This window comes from Anomaloglossus baeobatrachus, chromosome 4 (assembly GCF_048569485.1).
Source record: "Anomaloglossus baeobatrachus isolate aAnoBae1 chromosome 4, aAnoBae1.hap1, whole genome shotgun sequence".
NCBI lineage: Eukaryota > Metazoa > Chordata > Amphibia > Anura > Aromobatidae > Anomaloglossus > Anomaloglossus baeobatrachus.
This window is the reverse complement of record NC_134356.1, coordinates 706,978,394-707,000,181: the sequence shown is the minus strand read 5'-3', so window position 1 is coordinate 707,000,181 and position 21,788 is coordinate 706,978,394.

Sequence of the window (21,788 nt, the reverse complement as noted above, 5' to 3'; positions counted from 1 at the left end):
AATATTGAAATTCTACTCCGCATGCCCCCAACAAGGTCATTAATAAATATGTTGAAAAGAAGCGGGCCCAATACTGACCCCTGTGGTACCCCACTATGAACTGAGACCCAGTCCGAGTACGTACCATTAATAACCACCCTTTGTTTCCTATCACTGAGCCAGTTTTTAACGCAGTTACACATATTTTCCCCTATCCCCATTATTCTCATTTTATGTACCAACCTTTTGTGTGGCACCGTATCAAAAGCTTTTGAAAAGTCCATATATACAACATCCACTGCATTTCCCTGGTCCAGGCTTGCACTTACCTCTTCATAGAAGCTGATCAGTTTGACAGGATCGATCCCTCATAAACCCATGTTGATACTCTGTCATAAGGTTATTTTTCTTGAGATACTCCAGTATAGCATCTCTCAAGAAACCCTCAAGGATTTTACCAACCGTAGAGGTTAAACTTACCGGCCTATAATTTCCCGGCTCAGTTTTTGTCCCCTTTTTGAATATTGGCACCACATTTGCTATGCGCCAGTCCTGCGGTACCGACCCTGTTATTAAGGAATCTGAGAAGATTAAAAATAATGGTCTATCTATCACAGAACTCAATTCCTGTAGTACTCTGGGGTGTAGCCATCCGGGCCCGGAGATTTGTCAACCTTAGTGATTTCGAGGCGGCGGCGTACTTCCTGCTGGGTTAAGCAGGTAATATTCAAGGGTGAATTTATGGCATCACTGGTCATGTCATCTGCCATGGCATTTTCTTGTATAAAAACCGTAGAAAAAAAGTCATTCAGCAGGTTGGCTTTACCCTCATCCCCTTCCACCATTTCACCAAGACTATTTTTAAGGGGGCCAACACTATCGCTTTTCAGTTTTTTACTGTTTATGTAGTTTCTGGATTGAAATGAGGTTTATTGTACTAACAGAAAATGTGCAATCCGCATTTAAACTAAATTTGACAGGTGCATAAGTATGGGCACCCTTATCAATTTCTTGATTTGAACCCTCCTAACTACTTTTTACTGACTTACTGAAGCTCTAAATTGGTTTTGTAACCTCATTGAGCTTTGCACTTCATAGGCAGGTGTATCCAATCATGAGAAAAGGTATTTAAGGTGGCCACTTGCAAGTTGTTCTCCTATTTGAATCTCCTATGAAGAGTGGCATCATGGGCTCCTCAAAACAACTCTCAAATGACCTGAAAACAAAGATTATTCAACATAGTTGTTCAGGGGAAGGTACAAAGAGTTGTCTCAGAGATTTACCCTGTCAGTTTCCACTGTGAGGAACATAGTAAGGAAATGGAAGAACACAGGTACAGTTCTTGTTAAGCCCAGAAGTGGCAGGCCAAGAAAAATATCAGAAAGGCAGAGAAGAAGAATGGTGAGAACAGTCAAGGACAATCCACAGACCACCTCCAAAGACCTGCAGCATCATCTTGCTGCAGATGGTGTCAATGTGCATCGGTCAACAATACAGCGTACGTTGCACAAGGAGACGCTCTATGGGAGAGTGATGCAAAAAAAGCCGTTTCTGCAAGCACGCCACAAACAGAGTCGCCTGAGGTATGCAAAAGCACATTTGGACAAGCCAGTTACATTTTGGAAGAAGGTCCTGTGGACTGATGAAACAAAGATTGAGTTGTTTGGTCATACAAAAAGGCGTTATGCATGGAGGCAAAAAATACGGCATTCCAAGAAAAGCACTTGCTACCCACAGTAAAATTTGGTGGAGGTTCCATCATGCTTTGGGGCTGTGTGGCCAATGCCGGCACCGGGAATCTTGTTAAAGTTGAGGGTCGCATGGATTCAACTCAGTATCAGCAGATTCTTGACAATAATGTGCAAGAATCAGTGACGAAGTTGAAGTTATGCAGGGGATGGATATTTCAGCAAGACAATTATCCAAAACACCGCTCCAAATCTACTCCGGCATTCATGCAGAGTAACAATTACAATGTTCTGGAATGGCCATCCCAGTCCCCAGACCTGGATATCATTGAACATCTGTGGGATGATGTGAAGCGGCTGTCTATGCTCGGCGACCATCAAACTTACCTGAACTGGAATTGTTTTGTAAACAGGAATGGTCAAATCTACCTTCATCCAGGATCCAGGAACTCATTAAAAGCTACAGGAAGCCACTAGAGGCTGTGATTTCTGCAAAAGGAGGATCTACAAAATATTAATGTCACTTTTATGTTGAGGTGCCTATACTTTTGCACTGGTCAAATTTTGTTTAAATGCGGATTGCACATTTTCTGTTAGTACAATAAACCTCATTTCAATCCAGAAATATTACTCAGTCCAACAGTGATTAGATATATGAAACTGAAATAGCAAAAACCCAAATTGTTATAAAGAAAAATGGTAACATTAATAGGGGTGCACAAACTGTTTCATATGACTGTATAAGAAAACTGTGTAATTATAACCAATATTTCATCCTTATTGTGTTAACATACTAATATAAGAATAATGTATTGCTAGGAAGTAAATAATTAAATATATTAATGAATGAAGTGTTCTTTTCTTCCAAAAATTGGAACTTCTTTCCCTTTTAATATGATTCATATTTAATAAAGTAATATTCTTACATTAGATATTACTTAACTAAATATTGAAGTGTTTTCCTCAATTGAGATATTAAAAATTAGGAAAATAAAAATTGTAGAATTAAAATTTTGATAAAAAATTTGAATATTGAATAAAAATAATCAAAACAAAAATAAATAAAAATAAAAAGGAAAAATGAAAATCGGAAAAAAATTAAGATTGGAATAAAAATAAGGCCTTCTATGTATATGACACTTACCGTGTTTTTCCAAAAATAAGGCACTGTCTCCCCTTGTTGCTTCCCTCCAGGGTCTGATGTCCATACCAGGTGGGGCGGAGCCAGGTGATTGGCCCCACCCACCGAGGAGTTCACAGGCCTGGAGGCGGGAAAAGAGTCAGTTCAGTTTAGGAGTGGAGGAGTGTGGAGTTCAGTCTTGGAGGTGAAAGAGAGAGGAGTGAACACTTGAGGTGTCTGGGTTGGAGCCCAGGCACTGACAGCAAGGTTGGCAGACGGTGGTGGCCGTCTGCAGGAGTTGGTGGAACTCCGCAGAGCCGTAAGGACCAGGGTCGGGCGTCGGCCCGCCGGTACCGGACCGGGGAATGGAGTGAAGCTAAGCACACAGGCAGGGCCATCGGACCCCGACCAGACTTGGAGCCGCCGTCAATAGTCAAATCCGAATGTGACAGGAACCCCCGGGGTTCCCTAACTACCAAGTCCCGATTGAAGGCAACCGTCCACCCAGAGATGATATACAGCCACAGGCTAGAGATCCAAGGGCCAGCGCCTGCGGGCAAAACGGGCTCCTACGGCACCTATACGCCAGGGAGCGGACTACCGGTGGGCAACCACAGGAGTCAGAACATTTCTTAAAGGTGCAGGGAAAGACAGCCACCATCAGCCGTCCGGGGAGAGCACAACAACAACACTGCAGCCGGCTGCAGGACCCGTCCATACGGCCGTTTTGGTTTTACCTACGGCTCTGTCAGTGATTGCCTGAGTGAGTACTCAAGTGCCGTCCGGCACCGCGCCGCGCAGTCCCTGCACCCCAGCCATCCGGCCTCCCCGTTACACCACTGGGCCCCGGGATCACCAAACCCCCTACCCACGGAGGGGACAACATCTCAGCTGCACCCAACCATCTCTCCCGGGATCCCTGTCACCAGCAGCGGTGGTGCCATCATCACCACGTCCCGTGGGTGGCGTCACGAACAGTCTCCCTAACCAAACCACCCCTTTTCACTCACGGGTGAGGAGTGCTGCTCGAGTCCCTGGGTCCGGTCCACCACTCGAGCCACCGAGCAGCAGCAGCTGAAGCCCCGGACCCGAGCGTGGCGAGCGCGTCCCCTCCGCCTGCGACAACAGCAGATCACACACACACACACACACACACACACACACACACACACACACACAGCAGATCGCAGATATACACATCAGATCACACACACATCAGATCACACACACAGCAGATAGCAGACACACACAGCCGATCGCAGGCACACACAGCCGATCGCAGGCACACACAGCCGATCACAGATACACACATCCGATCACAGATACACACATCCGATCACAGACACACACATCCGATCACAGATACACACAGCCGATCACAGATACACACAGCAGATCGCAGGCACACAGCAGATCACTCACACACACACACAAATCCGATCGCAGGCACATACACACAGCAGATCGCAGGCACACACAGCAGATCGCAGGCACACACAGCAGATCGCAGGCACACACAGCCGATCGCAGATACACAAAGCCGATCACAGATACACACATCCAATCGCAGGCACACACAGCCGATCGCAGGCACACACACACAGCAGATCGGAGATATACACAGCAGATCACACACAGCAGATCGCAGGCACACACAGCCATCACAGATACACACATCCGATCGCAGGCACACATCCGATCGCAGGCACACACATCCGATCACAGATACACACAGCCGATCACAGATACACACATCCGATCGCAGGCACACACATCCAATCACAGATACACACATCCGATCGCAGGCACACACAGCTGATCACAGATACACACATCCGATCACAGGCACACACAGCCGATCACAGGTACACACATCCGATCACAGGCACACACAGCCGATCACAGATACACACATCCGATCACAGGCACACACAGCCGATCACAGACACACACAACAGATCACAGATACACACAGCCGATCACAGATACACACATCTGATCACAGATACACACATCCGATCACAGGCACACACAGCCGATCACAGATACACACATCCGATCACAGGCACACACAGCCGATCACAGATACACACAGCAGATCACAGACACACACATCCGATCACAGATACACACATCCGATCACAGGCACACACAGCCGATCACAGATACACACATCCGATCACAGATACACACATCCGATCACAGACACACACATCCGATCACAGACACACACATCCGATCACAGATACACACAGCCGATCACAGATACACACATCCGATCGCAGGCACACACAGCCGATCACAGATACACACATCCGATCACAGATACACACATCCAATCACAGATACACACAGCAGATCGCAGGCACGCACATCCGATCACAGATACACACATCCGATCACAGGCACACACAGCCGATCGCAGGCACACACATCCGATCACAGGCACACACATCCGATCACAGACACACACATCCGATCGCAGGCACACACATCCGATCACAGACACACACATCCGATCGCAGGCACACACATCCGATCACAGGCACACACAGCCGATCACAGGCACACACAGCCGATCACAGATACACACATCCGATAACAGATACACACATCCGATCACAGACACACACAGCCCGATCGCAGGCACACACATCCGATCACAGGCACACACATCCGATCACAGACACACACATCCGATCGCAGGCACACACATCCGATCACAGACACACACATCCGATCGCAGGCACACACATCCGATCACAGGCACACACAGCCGATCACAGATACACACATCCGATCACAGGCACACACAGCCGATCACAGAAAAACACATCCGATCGCAGGCACACACAGCAGATCACAGATACACACATCCGATCACAGGCACACACAGCTGATCACAGATACACACATCCGATCACAGGCACACACATCCGATCACAGGCACACACAGCTGATCACAGATACACACATCCAATCACAGGCACACACAGCCGATCACAGAAAAACACAGCCAATCGCAGACACACATCATATCCAGCACTTACGGCAGCAGGGAATGAGAGCAAGTCACGTGTCCGGCCGCAGGTCCTGTTCCTTGCGCTCCACTGCACTGCCTCTCAGAATTCTCCTGGTGAGAAGAGATCGGTGTCGCTGGATGAGGTGAGTGTGTGTGCGATCCGATGTGTGTGCGATCCGATGTTTGTGTGTGTGATTTGATGTTTGCGTGTGATCCGATGTTTGTGTGTGCGATCTGACTGTGTGTGCGATCCGATGTTTGTGTGTGAGATATGGTGTGTGTGTGTGAGATCTGGTGTGTGTGATCTGGTGTGTGTGTGTGTGTGTGTGTGTGTGTGAGAGCTGATGAGTGCGGGTGTGTGATCACTGCAGGTCCTGGCGCTCAGTGTCGGGTGAGTGTGATTGCCGGGTGCCGCTGTCTATAATGAAGTGTCCTGCAGTATCTGTAACCTTTTTAGCTGTACGGACACTTCATTATTGATCCGCGACTATGGCTTATTTTCGGGGGAGGGTTTATATTTAAGCCTTTCTCCGAAAATGCTGAAAATCCCTGCTAGGGCTTATTTTTGGGGGAGGTCTTATTTTTTGAAAAACACGGTATGTTCTTAATAACTCATAACCTTAATATTACCAATATCTTGTATGATTTCCATACCTGTCATATCATTAACCTATAAAAATAATTAAGTCATGTAACCTTGCTGATAATACTCTTTAGTATATAAATGCATTGTGATTAACATACTTCAAATATTTCTTTTCCAATTTTTCCTTTGTACCTGATTAATATTGACTATTAAAGTATTGTAATAAACCACAGATACCACATCTTAATATCACCAGACGGCATTTTTATCATAGAAAACACTAAGTAACCCCGCAAGGAAATTACTAGAATGCCATAATGTCATAAACAACAATTTTTATTAAACACTTTTCTAAAAAATGACAATTTTACTTTCGGCTCAATAGGACAGTGTGAACCACAAGTGAGTCCCTCCTAACATGGGAGGGGTAGGTGCGGACATAGTCAGACCATCTGTATCGTATAGATCTGAAAATAAGGAGCGCTCATAGTGTAACACCAAAATGATCAGTGGGGTATACCTGGAAAATATACACTCACCTGGATCAGTTGTGACAGTCACAACCACTAGTGCGCATGAGATAATGGCGTCTGCTGCAGCCCCACGTGGATGAGCATACAAGATAGGACAGAGAAGGGGTTAATGCTGCGCATCAGCCAAATGAAGACGTATAATGTTGATGAAGATGAGTATTCTTGCAAGTACTTGTTGTTGATGCACTGGTCCTGAGGAAGAGGTTTCACCCCGAAACGTGTAGACCTATGAAATTAAAGAATATTCATCTTCATCAACATTATACGTCTTCATTTGGCTGATGCGCAGCATTAACCCCTTCTCTGTCCTATCTTGTAAGACCATCGGTATCGGACAGATATTAAACAGAGTACTCATGTAAATTATGTTTACATTGCCCACCACGTGGTCCATGGAACTCCATGGGATAGACCCATATATTCATAGAGTATTCCTGAAAACATTCACATATAGCACCATCGCAAATGCGGAAATTAGAATATAAAGTCTCCGGCCAATGTAAATATACTCAGGAGGCCACCATGTTCTCAATTGGTAAGCCAGGATTAAATAATAGCTAGATTTTATAGTATTCTTTTCAATAGCAGAGACTTTATCCAAAGCATGGATCAATCTGAGGCTGTGGGGGAGGGCATCGCCACTGCATGGATCCAAAATCTATTGCCCAAATGGCATTACAGTAGCGATATCCAGCCCCACAGCTCACCCATACGTTCCATGACCGGCAGAGTCCTACCTGGATCCAGACCACATAGTTATAAGGGGGCCAAACAAGTATACAGACCTGACCGATGGGCTGACACGTGCAACCGCAGCCACCACGCCTCAATGCGTTTCACTGCTGCTTCTTCGGGAGGCAGATGTACTGTGAGAACATTAAGGGGTCTATTTATACCCCTGAGTGATTAAAGAGCGCAGGACGAACATGTGTTTTGCCGGCGTGGGCGCCGCCATGCACTGTGGATGAACCGGAAATGACCCGGCACTAGTTCTGGTCGTAGCGTGGAGCCGTCAGTCACGGGGACCATGGCAACGCGATGCCACAGACACCGCGCATGCGCAGCCACACACCACCTGACCGTACTAAAGCGCCGGGGATCCACTGCAGGGCTTTGCCGCGCTCCACATGTATAACGCTCAGATATCATTTTAAAATAGGGATATTAGCGGTAACGTATAGTAACAAGCTGTACCTCATAAATTATAGGAGGCGCCCCATGTATAGATAATTTTACAGAACGTTAGACTTAGTCAATTAACACATAATATATGAATTTTCAACATGTCCTCTATATATATAGGAGGAGTTTTTAGCCACTGTCATAATATATTTAGGCCAGATCATGGATATATAAATCATAACGCAGAGAGGCACATTTATAATATAGCCCATCCAAATATATACACCCACAGATGTTATTAAGCTAGGGTAAACTGGCGATATGAAGTATATACCAGCAAAATGCCAGTAATGTACATGTTGCCAAGCTGGAATAATCCAGCGATCTTCAATCCATGTAAACAATGTGCTAATAGCATGTATATGATAAGGCTGGAAAAAAACAGCACTCCATAGTCCACCCCAGCAGTCCGCTGATGACATAGAGCGTGATATGAATAAACGAACACCAATACGGACTGGGTCTCAGTTCATAGTGGGGTACCACAGGGGTCAGTATTGGGCCCGCTTCTTTTCAACATATTTATAAATGACCTTGTTGGGGGCATGCGGAGTAGAATTTCAATATTTGCAGATGATACTAAACTCTGCAGGGTAATCAATACAGAGGAGGATAATTTTATATTACAGGGAGATTTATGTAAATTGGAGGATTGGGCTGAGAAGTGGCAATTGAAGTTTAATGTAGATAAATGTAAGGTCATGCACTTGGGTAGAGGAAATAACATTTATGATTATGTACTTAATTGTAGAACACTGGGTAAAACAGGCACAGAAAAAGACTTGGGTGTATGGGTGGATGGTAAACTTCACTTTAGTGGCCAGTGTCAGGCAGCTGCTGCCAGGGCTAATAAAATAATGGGATGTATTAAAAGAGGTATAAGTGTTCATGAAAAAAATATAGTTCTACCTCTGTACAAGTCACTAGTGCGACCACACTTATATACTGTGTACAATTCTGCTCACCGATATATAAGAAGGACATAGCTGAACTGGAGAGGGTGCAGAGAAGAGCCACCAAGATTATTAGAGCAATGGGGGGGCTGCAACACCAAGACAGGAAAAACGAAGGCTTAGGGGGGATCTAATCACAATGTATAAATATATGAGGGGACAGTACAGAGACCTTTCCAAAGATCTCTTTACACCTAGGCCTGCGACTGGAACACGGGGGCATCCGCTACGTCTTGAGGAAAGAAGGTTTAATCATAATCACAGACGAGGATTCTTTACTGTACGAGCAGTGAGACTATGGAACTCTCTGCCGCATGATGTTGTAATGAGTGATTCACTACTAACATTAAGCAGAGCCTGGATGCCTTTCCTGAAAAATGTAATATTACCAGTTATGTATATTAGATTTTATGACAGGGTATTGATCCAGGGAACTAGTCTGATTGCCGGATGTGGAGTCAGGAAGGACATTTTTTCCCCATTGGAACTTGTTTGCCACATTGGGGTTTTTTTTGCCTTCCTCTGGATCAACATGTTAGGCTACGGGTTGAACTAGATGGACTTAGAGCAGGGGTGGGGAACCTTTTTAATGCCGAGGGCCATTTGGAATTTTCTACCAACCTTCGGGGGCCGCACAAAACTATCAACTTAAAATTACCCTGCTATACTTAGTCAAACAATTAACTCATCATGGCGGCTGAAGCTTCTTGTTTTTGGTGTGGCTATATTATTCAATATTGATCTTATTGCTTCTCACAACTGTTTTTCCACGTTTGTGTCAGCTGGGACTGCTGTAAATACATCACAGGAGATGCTGAGGGCATATACATCACAGGAGATGCTGAGGGCATATACATCACAGGAGATGCTGAGGGCATATACATCACAGGAGATGCTGAGGGCATATACATCACAGGAGATGCTGAGGGCATATACATCACAGGAGATGCTGAGGGCATATACATCACTGGGGAGGGCTGGAAGGAATATACATTGCTGGGAGGACTAGACATCACTGGGGAGGGCTGGGAGGACTAGACATCACTGGGGAGGGCTAGGAGGACTAGACATCACTGGGGAGGGCTGGGAGGACTAGACATCACTGTGGAGGGCTGGGAGGACTAGACATCACTGGGGAGGGCTGGGAGGACTAGACATCACTGGGGAGGGCTAGGAGGACTAGACATCACTGGGGAGGGCTGGGAGGACTAGACATCACTGTGGAGGGCTGGGAGGACTAGACATCACTGTGGAGGACTGGGAGGACTAGACATCACTGGGGAGGGCTGGGAGGACTAGACATCACTGGGGAGGGCTGGGAGGACTAGACATCACTGGGGAGGGCTGGGAAGACTAGACATCACTGGGGAGGGCTGGGAGGACTAGACATCACTGGGAAGGGCTGGGAGGACTAGACATCACTGGGGAGGGCTAGGAGGACTAGACATCACTGGGGAGGGCTGGGAGGACTAGACATCACTGGGGAGGGCTGGGAGGACTAGACATCACTGTGGAGGACTGGGAGGACTAGACATCACTGGGGAGGGCTGGGAGGACTAGACATCACTGGGGAGGGCTGGGAGGACTAGACATCACTGGGGAGGGCTGGGAGGACTAGACATCACTGGGAAGGGCTGGGAGGACTAGACATCACTGGGGAGGGCTAGGAGGACTAGACATCACTGGGGAGGGCTGGGAGGACTAGACATCACTGGGGAGGGCTGGGAGGACTAGACATCACTGGGGAGGGCTGGGAGGACTAGACATCACTGGGGAGGGCTGGGAGGACTAGACATCACTGGGAAGGGCTGGGAGGACTAGACATCACTGGGGAGGGCTATGAGGACTAGACATCACTGGGGAGGGCTGGGAGGACTAGACATCACTGGGGAGGGCTGGGAGGACTAGACATCACTGTGGAGGACTGGGAGGACTAGACATCACTGGGGAGGGCTGGGAGGACTAGACATCACTGGGGAGGGCTGGGAGGACTAGACATCTGTCACGCTCCCCGTGTCCCAGCGCCACTCCTTACCCACTGATCCAATCCATGTGTCCATCAGTCATGGCTGCCGCTCCCGCTCCTGCTCCCCTGAGTCATGCTCCTGGTCTCAGGAGTCTGACTTTGAGTATTGGCCTCAGGATTCTGTATAGGACCGGGCCGCGCCCACTCTCCTGGTCTTATAGGCCCAGCACACCTGCAGCAGGAAATGACATGAGGCTGTGCTGGGTATATAAGACTTGCCTTTCCATAGGGGCGTTGCCTGATCAACGTGTCCTTTAGCTTGTCTTTAGAGCTAGATGCTCAGGTCCCCTTGTGCTCTCTCCTGTGACTGTTTGTCTGTTGCTACCGGGTACCTGTGCCTGTTTCCTGCATTATCCCATAGAACTCCGTGATCCTGCTGACCCGGTTATAACCGTCCCGGCCACGTCAGTGCTCCGGCTGCCGTGTACTCTGCCACCTGGTGGCGTATTCGGTCCAGTGGATCCACCTCCTGGGCTTACCAGTCCTCTCAGCCCTGACAGATTGATCAGGCCATGGATCCCGCTGGAGCACAAACATCTGAGCTGGCCGAACTACGCCAGGAACTGGTGCAACAGCGTGACACCTTACACCGCATACTAAAGTTCCTGACGTCTGTGGACCACCGGTTGTACACATTACAGACTGCCGCCTCGTCTCGGTCCACGCAGCAAACGGCGTCCGGATCTGAACCTGCTGTCTCCGCAACCTCGCAACTTCGCCTCGCTGCTCCGCCTCGCTATGCTGGGGACCCCAAGAACTGCCGGGGGTTTTTGAACCAGTGCTCCCTGCATTTCAAGTTACTTCCTCATTTGTTTGTCTCAGACCAGGCTAAAGTGGCGTTCCTGATGTCACACTTGGAAGGCGAAGCTCTAGCCTGGATTAACCCCCTGTGGGAGAATGAGGATCCAGTGACCACTGACATCCGGGAATTCCTGCACGCTTTCCGAGGTACATTCGATGAACCCGGACGTGCCACCACGGTGACCTCTTCGCTCCTCCGGCTACGCCAAGGGACCCTGACCGTCGGCCAATACGCCATCCAGTTCCGCACGCTCGCCTCTGAGCTGGGCTGGAACAATGAGGCCTTGACGGCGGCCTTTTGGGAAGGACTCTCTGGCCGCGTCAAAGACGAGCTTGCTGGCCGTGACGTTCCACGCACCTTGGACGCCCTAATATCTTTAGCCACCCGGATTGACCTCCGTTTCCAGGAGCGAACCAAAGAGGTATTCCGGGAGAAGCTACCACCCCGTCGCGCCTTGTCCCCGCAGAGGCCTACCGCCCCTTTGCCCCTGCCCTCCTGTGACATGTTCCCGGAACCCATGCAAATAGACCGGCTGAGCCAAGCCGAGCAACGCCGCGCAGAGCGACTCGCCCGGGGCCTGTGTTTCTACTGCGGAAGCGGTTCTCATCTGCTCCGCTCTTGCCCGGAGAGACCAGGTAGACCCCAAGTCCAAGGGATGGTGGGAACCGCCACCCTTGGTACCGGAATACCTTCAGTCCCGGTTACACAGACTGTCCAGGTCACGACCGAGAAGACCCAGTTCACGGCGGAGGCTCACATTGATTCGGGAGCAGCGGCAAATTTCATCCGACAAGCTACCGTGGATCGTTATCGGATACCGGTCATCCCGCTTGCAAAACCCCTCTGGTTCGCCTCCGTGGACGGAAAACAATTATACGAACCTGTCCGGTACACCACCGAACCCGTGAGACTTTGTATTGGTACCCAGCACACTGAGACTATTGCGTTCTACGTCATCCCGAGAATGACTCCTGCGCTCCTGCTGGGTCTGCCCTGGCTGCGACTACATGACCCTGACATCAGTTGGCGCTCTGGGGCAATCTCTCGCTGGAGTCCCTCGTGCCATGATACCTGCCTACAGCCTGTTCCTCGGTCCCTGTCACCTGACCCTATCATGGCACAAGAAGAGGAGAATCTGACGCAATCCAGCGTTGTACCACAGCCCCTGGCACCTGACCCTATCATGGCACAAGAACAGGGGAATATGACGCAGTCCTGCGGTGTACCACAGCTCCTGGCACTTGTGCCTGTGGTGCCACCAGAACCGGAAGTGACGACGCTCTCCAGCGTCGTTCCACCGTCCCTGACGATTGAGACTCTGATGCCAACGGCTGCCGGGGATGAGTCCCTGTCCTGTGTCCGGTCCGAGACGCCCGGGCCGGTTGTCCACGCTGCCAGTCCTGTTTCTGACGGTCCTCCTCTTCCCGTTGCCCCCGTTGCCACTGCTGGGAGATCGGCTAAGCGCCGTGCAGCTAAGAAGGCGGTACGGGGTCAGCGGTCCTTCCCCGCCTTTGCGTTGGGTCCCGATCCGGTGTCTCGATCCGGGGTGCCCCTGGGGTTCTGTGCTCGGAGGGGGGGGCTTAGAGGGGGGGGTACTGTCACGCTCCCCGTGTCCCAGCGCCACTCCTTACCCACTGATCCAATCCATGTGTCCATCAGTCATGGCTGCCGCTCCCGCTCCTGCTCCCCTGAGTCATGCTCCTGGTCTCAGGAGTCTGACTTTGAGTATTGGCCTCAGGATTCTGTATAGGACCGGGCCGCGCCCACTCTCCTGGTCTTATAGGCCCAGCACACCTGCAGCAGGAAATGACATGAGGCTGTGCTGGGTATATAAGACTTGCCTTTCCATAGGGGCGTTGCCTGATCAACGTGTCCTTTAGCTTGTCTTTAGAGCTAGATGCTCAGGTCCCCTTGTGCTCTCTCCTGTGACTGTTTGTCTGTTGCTACCGGGTACCTGTGCCTGTTTCCTGCATTATCCCATAGAACTCCGTGATCCTGCTGACCCGGTTATAACCGTCCCGGCCACGTCAGTGCTCCGGCTGCCGTGTACTCTGCCACCTGGTGGCGTATTCGGTCCAGTGGATCCACCTCCTGGGCTTACCAGTCCTCTCAGCCCTGACAACATCACTGGGGAGGGCTGGGAGGACTAGACATCACTGGGGAGGGCTGGGAGGACTAGACATCACTGGGGAGGGCTGGTAGGACTAGACATCACTGGGGAGGGCTGCGAGGACTAGACATCACTGGGGAGGGCTGCGAGGACTAGACATCACTGGGGAGGGCTGCGAGGACTAGACATCACTGGGGAGGGCTGCGAGGACTAGACATCACTGGGGAGGGCTGCGAGGACTAGACATCACTGGGGAGGGCTGGGAGGACTAGACATCACTGTGGAGGGCTGGGAGGACTAGACATCACTGTGGAGGGCTGGGAGGACTAGACATCACTGTGGAGGGCTGGGAGGACTAGACATCACTGTGGAGGGCTGGGAGGACTAGACATCACTGGGGAGGGCTGGGAGGACTAGACATCACTGGGGAGGGCTGGGAGGACTAGACATCACTGGGGAGGGCTGGGAGGACTAGACATCACTGGGGAGGGCTGGGAGGACTAGACATCACTGGGGAGGGCTGGGAGGACTAGACATCACTGGGGAGGGCTGGGAGGACTAGACATCACTGGGGAGGGCTGGGAGGACTAGACATCACTGGGGAGGGCTGCGAGGACTAGACATCACTGGGGAGGGCTGCGAGGACTAGACATCACTGGGGAGGGCTGCGAGGACTAGACATCACTGGGGAGGGCTGGGAGGACTAGACATCACTGTGGAGGGCTGGGAGGACTAGACATCACTGTGGAGGGCTGGGAGGACTAGACATCACTGGGGAGGGCTGGGAGGACTAGACATCACTGGGGAGGGCTGGGAGGACTAGACATCACTGGGGAGGGCTGGGAGGACTAGACATCACTGGGGAGGGCTGGGAGGACTAGACATCACTGTGGAGGGCTGGGAGGACTAGACATCACTGTGGAGGGCTGGGAGGACTAGACATCACTGGGGAGGGCTGCGAGGACTAGACATCACTGGGGAGGGCTGGGAGGACTAGACATCACTGTGGAGGACTGGGAGGACTAGACATCACTGGGGAGGGCTGCGAGGACTAGACATCACTGGGGAGGGCTGGGAGGACTAGACATCACTGGGGAGGGCTGGGAGGACTAGACATCACTGGGGAGGGCTGGGAGGACTAGACATCACTGGGGAGGGCTGGGAGGACTAGACATCACTGGGGAGGGCTGGGAGGACTAGACATCACTGGGGAGGGCTGGGAGGACTAGACATCACTGGGGAGGGCTGGGAGGACTAGACATCACTGGGGAGGGCTGGGAGGACTAGACATCACTGTGGAGGGCTGGGAGGACTAGACATCACTGTGGAGGGCTGGGAGGACTAGACATCACTGTGGAGGGCTGGGAGGACTAGACATCACTGGGGAGGGCTGCGAGGACTAGACATCACTGGGGAGGGCTGGGAGGACTAGACATCACTGTGGAGGACTGGGAGGACTAGACATCACTGGGGAGGGCTGGGAGGACTAGACATCACTGGGGAGGGCTGGGAGGACTAGACATCACTGGGGAGGGCTGGGAGGACTAGACATCACTGGGGAGGGCTGGGAGGACTAGACATCACTGGGGAGGGCTGGGAGGACTAGACATCACTGGGGAGGGCTGGGAGGACTAGACATCACTGGGGAGGGCTGGGAGGACTAGACATCACTGGGGAGGATTATATATCACTGGGGAGGATTATATATCACTGGGGAGGATTATATATCACTGGGGAGGATTATATATCACTGGGGAGGATTATATATCACTGGGGAGGATTATATATCACTGGGGAGGATTATATATCACTGGGGAGGATTATATATCACTTGGGAGGGCTGGGAGAAATATAAGGACATTGCTAGGGGTTCTGACATACCAGGGGGGCACAGGCAGCAGTGTGGAGGCCGCAGGGGCATAGGCAGCAGTGTGGAGGCGACAGGGGCACAGGCTGCCGTGGGGAGGCCACAGGGGGACAGGCTGCCGTGGGGGAGAGTGAGGAGCACAGGCTGCCGTGGGGGAGAGTGAGGAGGATGAGACGCTGCACGGAGCACAGGCTGCAGTGGGAATGCACAAGGAGGACGGGACGCTGCAGTGGGGATGCGCAAGGTGGATGGGACGCTGCACGGAGCACAGGCTGCAGTGGGGATGTGCAGGGGCACACACAGGCATGGGAGCACAAACACACCTGTCGGACGCTGAGGTAGTAGCTTCTCTTCTGTGGAAAAAGAGCGAGTTGAGCGCTAACTCCACCCACAAAGTACGTCCTCACGCTAGCATGAGGACGTAAGCCATACAGGGTTTAAAGGGCCAGCAGCAAGCAAGACGCTGCTGCCTCCCGAGCTCTGTGGAATGTGCCCGGGGGCCGCAGAAAAGGTCATGGCGGGCCGCATACGGCCCGCGGGCCGGAGGTTCCCCACCCCTGACTTAGAGTCTTCCTTCAACCTTAAAAATTATGATACTATGAATAGTCCTCAAATTTTGTTCCAGAATTCAATATGCCAGCCTCCTGCTTATCCAGTCAGAACACAATTTTTTCCTTTTCTGGTCCAAGATCCCATGTCCAGCCATCCTAAACGACTCCTCCCTTACGTATAGATAACAAATATTTAGGCTTTACAAACTCAAGAAAGAAGAAAAGTATTAGTACACCTTAAAGCAACCCAATATCAATCACTCATTAACCAGATGTTGTAGCAAGAAAGTCATTAAAATATAAAAATATAAAAACAATTAATGATGCGAACGTCTCCTGAACAAGGGTCAGCGTTTCAGCTTAGAGAAAGGCATTAAAACCAAAATTCTCGTTAAGCCCGCCTGGAGATACCGTGCCCAACCGGTATATCCATCGGCTCTCAAGCCGAGCCAGGGATTTTCCTATATCCCCGCCCCGTATATCGATGTTAATCTGGTCTATTGCCTTGACCAGAAGGAGTCGGGAATCAGAGTTATGAAACTCCTTAAAATGGCGGGGGATAGTTTTAAGTTTTTCTTTTTAGTTTTTTTTAGTTTTAAATTTGTTTTTTTTTAAGGGGTTGGGGGCAGCCGTACCTGCCTGCTGTACCTGGCTAGCATACAAAAATATGGCGAAGCCCACATAATTTTTTCAGGGGGGCAAAAAACTCCTGCATACAGTCCTGGATGGAGTATGCTATATACAGCAGTCCCAGCGTCTCCTATCTGATGTGTATATGTCAGTCCCAGCATCTCCTATGTGATGTATATGCCCCCAGCCCCTCAAGTGATGTATGTGCCTCCAGTGTCTTCTGTGATGTATATACAGCATCTGTTATGTGATGTATATGATTTATTAATCTTATCACAAACAGTTGACTGCGCTCCAGACCAAGACAAACCTGGAAAAGCAGTTGTCAGAGGCAACATGATTAGTATCATCAAACATCACAGCCGCACCAAAGAGAAGCAGCTCCAGCCACCACAGTAAGGGTGAGTTAATTAATTGTTTGACCAAATATAGCAGGGTTATTTTCACATTGATAATTTAGTGCGGGCCCCCGAAGGTTGCTGGAAATTGCCAAATGGCCCCCGGCAGTAGAAAAGGTTCCCCATCCCTGCCTTACAGCAAAAACAAATGCTGGGAGTACTCCATCAAAGACAGACTGCTTTCTCATCCCAACCAGGGCAGGGCCCAGTAACTCAGCATCATGTGCACACCCAGGGCATCCACCCCCTTTGGTCTGTATGAATTCCGAAACATGCCATTCATTATGAAGAACGCCACTGCGACCTTTCAAGGAATGGTGGACCAGATCCTCCGGGGATGTGGTGACTTTGCTTGTGCCTACTTGGATGATATTGCTATTTTCAGTCTCACCTGGGAGGATCATCTGCGTCAAGTAGCAGTTGTTCTTGACCGGATTTACGAAGCTGGGATAACAATTCGTCCTGATAAGTGCCAGTTAGGGAGGGGTGAAGTACAATACCTGGGGCATAAATTAGGGGGGGGACTATGTCCCTAACCTGTCAAATCCAGGCTATTAGAAATTTGCCTGTATCCCAAACCAAGAAGCAAGTCTGCTGGTTATTACAGGAAATGTGTTCCTCATTTCAGCACTGTGGCCAAGCGTCTTACAGACGTTACAAAAAAAACTCAAAGCCCCGTGTGGTGACCTGGACTCCAGCCTGTGATGAGGCTTTTAACCGGCTGAAGGACGCCTTGGTCTTTGACCCTGTTCTGGCTGCTCCAGACTATAAGACGAGATTCATTGTGCAGACGGATGCCTTTTCTTATGGATTGGTAGCTGTACTCAGCCAGGTGAATGTGTCGCGGACGGAGGAGGGGACGCTGAGCTCTCCCACTGCTCGGGTCCGGCTGCCGCTGCTGCTGCGGCCGCTGCTGCTGCTCGGTGGTGGCTCGAGCGGTGGGCCGGATCCCGGGGACTCGAGCGGCGCTCCTCGCCCGTGAGTGAAAAGGGGATTTGATTGTGGGGATTTATTGTCCGTGACGCCACCCACGGTTGTGGTGATTTTGGTGACACCACCGCTGCTCTGGACGGGGATCCCAGGAGCGGTGACAGGGAGCAGCTTGGTTGTTATTTCTCCCCTCCGTGGGTAGGGGGTTGGTTGTCCCGGGGCCCGGTGATGGGGTAGGGATTGATGGCAGTAGGGCTACGGGGCCTGGTGAGGTGCAGGGTCGCGGGGGCAGCGCTGTGCCGCACGGCACGGTGGTACTCACTCAGCCCAATGATGAAGACACAGTCTCGGTAAAACACACGGCTGGATGGACGGGTCCCACAGACGGCTGCGGTGTTGTTGCTCCCAGCAGCTTGGTGGTGACTGCCTTTTGCTATACCTAAGATGTCTGTACGGATCCAATGGGTTCCCACCGGTAACCCGCTCCCCGGCTTGGATATGGGCCGGAGGAGCCCCTTTTGCCCGCAGGCGCTGGCCCTGAGAAACGGTTGCCTTGGCGATGGCGGTGTCTCTCTCACTCGGTTGGACGGTTGCCTTCTGTCGGGACTTGACTGTTTGGAAACCCAGGAGGTCCCCTTCACTAACGGATTTGGCAAATTCACGGCGACTCCTAGCCTTGCCGGGGTCCGAAAAGCCCCTGCCAGATGGTGCTGGCTTCTCTTTGTGTACCGGTCCGGTACCGCCGGGCCACCGCCCGTCCACGGTCCTTACAGTAGACTCCAATTGGCCACTCCTGCAGACGGTCACCACCGTCTGCCAACCTTGCTGATCTGTCCGGGCCACACACCCGGACTCACTTCAGACTGCTCGACTGCTACTTCACTTGCTCTCACTTTCACCTCTCCAACTAGACTGACTGTTTTTCCCGCCTCCAGGACTGTGAACTCCTCGGTGGGCGGGACCAACCGCCTGGCCCACCCCCTGGTGTGGACATTATCCCCTGGAGGAAGGCAACAAGGGTTTTGTGTTCTGGCTTTGGTGTGCCTGACCGGGAGTGTGGGGTGTGTGGGTGTTGTGCTCTGTGGCCCCTGGCTTGTCCAGGGCGCCACAAATGCAGCTGTGGAGGAGCACCCCATTGCCTACCTCAGCAGGAAACTACTGGACTGAGAAGTGGCCTCTGCAACTGTTGAGAAGGAATGTCTGGCTGTAGTATGGGTTCTTAGGAAACTAAGGCCGTATCTGTATGGGCGAGAATTCACTGTGGTTACTGATCACAATCCCCTCACCTGGCTGAACAGAGTCTCTGGGGACAATGGACGATTACTACGATGGAGCCTGGCTCTTCAACCCTATAACTTTACAATACAATATAGAAGAGGCAGCCAACACCAAAATGCAGACAGATTGACAAGGCAGGAGGAGCCCTGAGTCTGGAGAGCCATGACTGTGTACTGGACAAGCGACCTGTAGAGGTTACTGTGGAGACACGGGGCTCAGTGGGTGCTCTCGTCCACTAAAACCCGCCGCCTTTAGAAAGACAGCGTGGCTCAGGGCTCATCCCAACTGAACGCCGGCCTCCTTAACCGTGGGCGTAACACTACTCAGACAACACAGGGTGAGGGAACCACAATAATTAGACTTTATTGGATCCCCAAACAATTAACAGCACATAACACATAACCAGCAAAACACACAAATGTAACAGGCAACAGAGTCTCACCCATCCGCTGGCTCACCAGGGATTAGAATGTCCATGCCTCACAGGTTCCAAGCTGTCTGAGGTCTGAAAAGTCTGTAACAGGTGACTGAACTGTCCCAACCTGAGTGTCCTCCTTAGCTAGTCCTGGGTTGATGATAAAATCCTGGCAGCCGGAGTCGAAATCCCTAGGCTGTGGATATGGTCTCCAACCGGGTCCGGAGTCCCTAGATTGAAGCCATAAGATATCCTGATCCTCTAGTCAGCTCCAAAGAGCTTAGACTGGATCCATCAGCATCCATCAACAACCCCTGGTGGCTTAAAGAAGTCCTTTTTATAGCCACAACCTTCCACTTGGATACACTGCGTCCTCATCGATTGGTTGGACAAGATTGCTTCTCCCATTGGAGGAATTTCAAGCTGCATGGACAATGTTCATTTAAATGATGTGCATAGAAAGACTGAGGGTGTACATGTAAACTGGGAGTCACCGACTAGACAATGACTACTAAGGTAATTACATTATCAATACACAACTACAATACAATGGTTACTGGAAATGTCTGGAGAACAATACCTCTGGCTTTCAATGGCCAACACAATTACATTGAGTCAACAAGAGTCTTGTAAAAACAATGAGGGACTTCTCCCCCGTCTATAGACAATCTATCATGCTGTCTGGCTGGATTTTAAGAAACTTTAACCCATGAGAGTCCATGTCGTCACAGTTACTAGTCCATACACAAATTGAGGGGGGAAGGGGTTGTAACAGCGTGTTACCTCAGCCTATACCATAATGTAATCAGTGGTATCCATTGTCCTGTATCTGGTGGGGGGTTGGGTGTATATTGGTCATTTCTGCAGGGGGCTTTCCTAATACCCAACCCAAGTAGACAGTCTGAAGACTGTGTTTCTGGAAACTTCTATATACTGTGAGTTACATGTCGCAAATACTAAGGGGGTGGGTGTGAGCACTTCTGCTCATCCAGTTGGTGGATCTAAGGATAGGTGGAATAATCAACCAAATGTTTAGTTAGTTAGTTGATTCTGTATCTGGTGAAGGGCTAGGAACTGTTGCTGCGACCGGGTCCTGGTGCCGTGTATAGACTATTAGACATTGAAGACCGGCTGCCACGTGGGATTGTGTTGTCTCGGTCACCCTGCTGGATTTAAGAAACTCATCTAAGGACTGTTATAGCACTTTCTTTGGCGTTGGATTACCAGGTGGCACTCCCGGACCTGTTCTTTTGTTGTAGACTCTAAGGAAATATATTGATGTTTGGTGGCATCTGTGGAGACACGGGTCTCAGTGGGTGCTCTCGTCCGCTGGCCCGGCCGCCTTTAGAAAGACAGCATGGCTCAGGGCTCATCCCAACTGAACACACAACCTCCTTAACCGTGGGCGGAACACTACTCAGACAACACAGGGTGAGGGAATCACAATATTAAGACTTTATTGGATCCCCAAAATATTAACGGCACATAACACATAACCAGCAAAACACACAAATGTAACAGGCAACAGTCTCACCCTTCCGCTGGCTCACCAGGGATTTAGAATGTCCGTGCTTCAGAGCTTCCAGGGCTACTTACTCCAATCCAGCAGCACCCCGCTTTTGGCGGGCACCCACCGAGAATGGAATAACGCCAGATTTAGGAAGCTGGCTGAGGTCCTTAAAGTCTGTAGCCAGGTGACCAAATTGTCCCAACCTGGA